This window comes from Strix aluco, chromosome 3 (assembly GCF_031877795.1).
Source record: "Strix aluco isolate bStrAlu1 chromosome 3, bStrAlu1.hap1, whole genome shotgun sequence".
Classification (NCBI taxonomy): Eukaryota; Metazoa; Chordata; class Aves; order Strigiformes; family Strigidae; genus Strix; species Strix aluco.
Genome location: NC_133933.1, coordinates 17653749 through 17659748, shown reverse-complemented (window position 1 = coordinate 17659748; position 6000 = coordinate 17653749).

Sequence of the window (6000 nt, the reverse complement as noted above, 5' to 3'; positions counted from 1 at the left end):
GTAAGAGCATGCAGAAAATCTGATTTTTGGCCATGTTTTGTAATATTTGCTTGAAATTGGCTGGTCTTATAAATATTCTTGCCAACAAACTTGAGAGTGTCAACAGAGAGTGAATTTCTGTCATGGGGTATAGTAAGAAACTTTTTCAGTGTTGGGGTATAAGGGATCTACTAAAATGTCTAGTTTCTTGTTAGAATATGGGTAGGACAGAACAGATAAAATACAACTCCTTCATATCAGAAGTGGAGGAGACCCTGAGTGTCCATTTTGTCCATTTCCCTGTCTACATGCGGGGTTAACCTAAGTAAAACTTCGTAATAGCCGTTTGTCTGTCCAGCGGCATGGAGTCCATCCCCTTTCCTGGCAAACGGCTCCACATCTGAACAGGATAAACCAGATGTGCCTCTTCCTGCGGTGTTTGTAGGGAATCTGGATCTGTTGTTTCATTGCATGCTGAAAGGCATGAATTCATTCCAGAATAAACTGAGCATGCATGTGGTTTATTTGTCTGCACGTTTGTGCTTCAAACCCGTGCTTGAGTGACTGCCTCATGGTGGTCCCCTCCTCTCTCCGTGTTCCCAGAATTTTTGGATTTGTGAGCATTTGTCAGCAATTGTTCTTTGGAGCATCACATCGCTGTTCTAATGAGCTGGGGAAAAGTTTGACCTGGGAATGATAAAAGCTGCAGAATGTTTTTTGAGAATTACTGAATGGCTTGGCAGGGTGTTTTTACTGCAAAGATGCTCAGGTGAAATGTCACGATGTATTTTCACAGTGTAATACTGCAAATATTTACATTTCTGACCCCATTCCTTGTCTGGATTGTTTTTGTAAGCCCTAGTCTTTGCACATTTTGTGCTGTGCAAAGGAGGGAAGGTTAGCCCTCTCCTTCCTAAGGCTAGGAGATGCTTTTCTGTCCTACAGAATACACATGTGGCTGAGGCATTGCCGTGTTCTTCATGATGTCTCCCACCACCCTTCCTTCCACTGTCCTCTGCACCCCCCTCTGCTATCTGTACAAGCCCCTCTTCAGTTCATTAAGCTTAGAGGTAGCTCATGTACTTCATTTGCAGTATGCTCTGGGCCTAAGAAGTGAGTCCTGACTGGTAGGATTACTTACTGATGTGCATTGGAAGATCAGGGCTTTTGGAGCTGGGTTCTGACTTTGTCCTAGGGACAGCAGGTGAGGAGTAACTTTGATACTGCAACAGCAGGAGGCCAATAATCTGGAAGACTGCAGTTTTGGGTTGCTATAGACCTGGAGACTGTGTGCCACCTGGTGCAAAGGGTTGGTGCGCAGGCCCCATGACCTGGGGCAGAGGCAGAAAGTAGTAGACGGAGGTGAAGCCAGGGCTTTCTGTCTTCTGCTAAATGAGATGTAATGCAATGATTTTTGCATTCCAGGGTGCTCCTGTTGTCCCATGGTATGCATCAGCAGATATGAACGTTGTTCTGAATCTTCTGAAGTCTGAGGAGCCTGAGAAAAACAGGCAGATGGTTTGATTTGTAGCAGGAAAGAAAAAAGTGTGGAAAAAATAACTGTTAGAAATCTATTTCCATCTCTCGCCTCCAGTAAAACTCTTTAGGGTAATATGCAGAAAGTGTAGGTTTGGAAGGAAAGGAATCTACCTTTGCATGCATCCTGGGACTCTGTGAACTCAGCTGAAATGAGTGGAGCCAAGTAGGAACACAGGAGCAGTGCTGAACTTTAGGCCAGGAGATGTGTCAGTCCAGAAAGAGCAGATGGCTCCCTAGCTTTTATGTCTCCTGGTAGCCCCCAGGGCGCATGTGTTTTTGGAGGTATATCCCTGAAGCATCCAGAAGAGTCAAGGAGATAGTCCCCAGATGAAGGAGAATTGGCTCTGCTTGCTTCTTCAGCTCTGTCTCAGACACCGGCTGGATGTGACCTGTTGGCATCTGGGGAACTTCCAGGCTAGGTCTCTGTCTTTGGTAAAGTATATATGGCAAACGGATGATAAAAGCTTATCATTTAAGGGTGTGTGGGGGGGTAGTGGTGGAGAAGTCCTGTCTTTTATAAGCCAGGGCCTTTGCTTAAACAGGCAGTGGGTTCTTGCAATAGAAGTAGTGCTCTGGCACCTGCACTGGCTGGATCGTTTACTTGCCATGGGACATGCTGTTGAAGTATCCTCATGCCTGGACTTCTGCCACAGGATAATCAAGTGGGTCTTATGTTCCCTTGTTTTCCAACAGGTGTCATGGAGACTCAGAAAATGTTGGCCTTGGCACAGCTGTGGACAGGACTGTGCTTGTTGGGGCTTTGCAAGGAATGTGATCTCACCCATGACCCCAGATGCCTTTACAGAATCTGGCACCTCTCTGCACTACCTCCCCTTCTGTGCCTGGTTCATCTTGATTCCTCTGTACTCGGCATTGGGGATGTTGTGTTGCAAAGATATCTCACTGGAGAGCATTTCTGCACTTCCTCACGGTCATGTCCCAAGTCAGGGTGTGGCAGGTTACCAGACCAGCTCCATGTGTCCTGGTTTGTGTTTATTGCTGTAGATCCGTAGCTGCCTTTGCTTCACATCACACTCTCTGCCATGGGCTTGCAGCTCCAGGTAAATAACAAGCCTTCCTGGGACTGTCAGTCAGGTGGGTTTACCCAGCCTGATCCCAGCTGAGGAGGAGTGCTGAGCTTGGCTGAGCCACAGGGCTTACATATCACACCGTACCTGGCCGCTTGCAACAGCGGGGAGGGTTGCCTGATTGCCAGGGTGGGCAAGAAGGGAAAGAAGGCAACTTCCTGGCCATGCTGTGAATTTTAGAGAAAAGATACATATGTGGGTTTTTGGGAAGGGGAGATGACAGGCTTCCATTCAGTGAGACACGCAGTGGAGTTGCAAGGAGTGCTCCCTTGTCATGTGGTCAGAGGAAGGGTCCGATTGGTGCCCGAGCACTGAGGTGAACAGAATTAAGGCAGGGACTGAACCAGGACATCAGCCAGTGTGTTTTCATGGATTGGGAAGGAGAGGAAAAGGAGGGACTTGCCAGCTTGTGTTGAGTACCTGCAAGCAAATGTGAGGGGTCTGCAAAGTTTTATAGGACTGGTCTGGTCCTATAGGTCTCACAGAGAAGCCAAAGAGTAAAGCGGATGAAATATATGTGTGGTTCTGTACACATCCTTGCCCCTTCTTTTTTTGTCTACTGAAAGTGCAGTACTCCTACATATGAAGCATAGAGCTTGTTGTAGTTACTACTTCATTTCAGTGGCTTGGCAGGTTTTGCTGACTATCGTAAGGACAGTGGTTAGATTTGGACAGTGTTCTTGAAGGGCCTTGTTGTCCTTTGCAGGGTAACTCTTCAGAATTCTTTATGCCCCCTTGAAAGTTATCATTGTTGGTGCCTGTGCTTTTAGATGTCATTTTGCTGGATAATCACTGGCATTGCCTGCCTCTGAGCACTCAATGTATTATACAACTGCAATTCAATTTTTCCCTCTTAAAACTCCCACTGACAGAATTGGTTGGTGACCAGAGCAGGTATTCAGCTGTGTCAGTCTTCACAGGACGACTTCTTTACAAAACAGGCAAAACCGTAATTACAGCTAAAGCCTCTTATTTCTTCTGTTTAATTGTGTATGGCTGGCAGCGAGGATGTCAATAAGAAAGCAGTGAGGTTCTTTTAAAATTGATATTAATGGAATAGACACATGGGGAGAGATATGTGAGAACTACTTCCAGCCTAGAAGCAGCAGCTGCAGAAACAAGTATTACTTGTTTATCAAGACCATGGTGTGCCCAAGAGAAAGAAAATACATGAGGCTGGGATTCAGCAGCTGGGTCCCAGGGCTCAGCCCTGCTAATGGTTGCCTGAGAGCCCTAGGTAAATCATCTCACTTCTTTCTTCCCATTCTCTCCAGTCACTTACACTGGGAGCTCCCTGGGACAAGATTTGTCTCATGAAGTTGAGAGCTAGTCAACCACTCTCATCTTATGGGCCATGTCCCCGAATGCCCACATGACCTGGGACTCCTCTGTGATCCTGAGACCAACTGTTGGTTTACTTCTGCTTGCTTTTTTTCTTTCCAGAATCTCTAATCTCAACTGTTTGGCGACTGAATGACTCCTAGAGTGGCAGACACTTTCACCACTTAAATCCAAGAGTGCAGGCTTCACAACAGAGGATGGCTGCTTGTGGGGACTGGTTGGGCTGTTGTTCTCTTGAGCATGGGTGAGAGGGTTTTGGAGAAAGTGGCTTTCATGTGGGGTCAGGGTCAGAGAGGACTGCAGAGGCAATTACTCTGTCTTCAGTGGGACTGCCCACGCTTGCCACAGGTTTCAACTCATCTCACCCCAACAGTGAGTCACATGTTGTGACTGAGCCGGTTAGGCCCAGGCAGGGAAGGGAAAACAGCAAGGGATCAGAGTTGGAGGCATCTCCAGACCCTGCCTGATCCCCAGGCTGGAGTCAGGAGGGGAACAGAACAGGGGCAGTTTAGAGGTTCCTCATGTTTCCTTTTCCCCATGGCCACTCTCTCAGCCTCTTCTGTTCTGTGGATTCCCTGCAAACCGCGGCTCTGCCTTGTGCAAAGGGCTGTGCTTCCCCCGGTACCGCTCCTCCCATAGTGAGAACCCTCTCTGCTCTTCCTTCCCTGTACCCTCTGCTAGGGGATGTCCAGTTACACAGACACTGTTTCTTAAGAACAGCCTCTTGGCTTAATTCACTGATCATCCACATTGTTCCACCTGCCTTTGACATGATGTTCCCTTACCCATGTTGGCTATGGAAACCCCCTTGGGAGGGCCCCAGTCTTGCTCATGATGAGGCAGATGGAGTTTCTAAGCAGCCTAAATTGTCTCTTAATGGACTTGTAGAAGCAGATGTGAGAGCCCCTGGGTTTCAGGCAGCAGAAGTACTGTGTAGATGTTCTCTGCATCTTTTCTGCTATAATCTGTGTCATTGTAAGAGGTCTGCAACCTTCTTTTTCTCTTCTAAAGCAGCCTGCAAACTAGCATTCATAATAGAAAGAGACTGTTTTAGTTTCTCCTGTGATTCTGGAAACTAGGGCCCTAGCAGGTGCCTTCATCTGGCAGTGGGGAGAGAATGTCCTGGGTTTGACCTAAGTTAGAACCACTCCTTTTCTTCTGTGCAAGTAGAGGGGTGAATTATGTCCAAAACTGAGACTGCTGGGGTTACCTTGAAATATTGGACCCTTTTACAGTTGAAATCCTTTGGGGTGGGGGGATGAGAGCCTGCATTCCTGACATTATTAAAGTGGACATTGTTAATTATGTATGAGGGTGGATTACTATGTGGCATGCAACAAGTAATTAATGTTAATCAATCAGAAATACACGGAATGTGCTTTTTCCTTTGTTAACAATGACCTCCTGGAGGGACTTTCCCCCTATGGTTGAAAGGAAATACGCTGAGGGAAGAAAAAAAAGAAAAGAAAAGAAAAGAAAAGAAAAGAAAAGAAAAGAAAAGAAAAGAAAAGAAAAGAGAAAAGAGAAAAGAGAAAAGAGAAAAGAGAAAAGAGAAAAGAAAAGAGAAAAGAGAAAAGAGAAAAGAGAAAAGAGAAAAGAGAAAAGAGAAAAGAGAAAAGAGAAAAGAGAAAAGAAAAGAAAAGAAAAGATGCAATTAAATGAGAGGTATTAGGCATGTTGTTGATCTCCCTCTTCTGATTCTGGGCCTTGATTCAAATCTCGTTAAATGTTTTCAGCTATGCTGTGTGTTCTTGAGCAATAACCTTGCTTGTGCTGGTTTTGCAAGCCATCAGTTGTATTAGAAGTTCAATTAATAGCCATATTGACAGCTCCCTCAAATTCACAGTTTACTTCTCCAGGAAAGTTCTGATCTTCAAGAAAGATGCAGAAAGATCATACAGGACAGGTCTTCACCCAGTGCAAGCTGACTTCAGTTCAGTGAACTCCAAATGATTTGTGGTATTGTGGTGCGTAAGCACTAAACTCCTTGCTTGTGTCTGCAGATGCTGTACCAGCAGAGGAGAAGGAAGAGAGCTCTTACCACTCAGAGCTT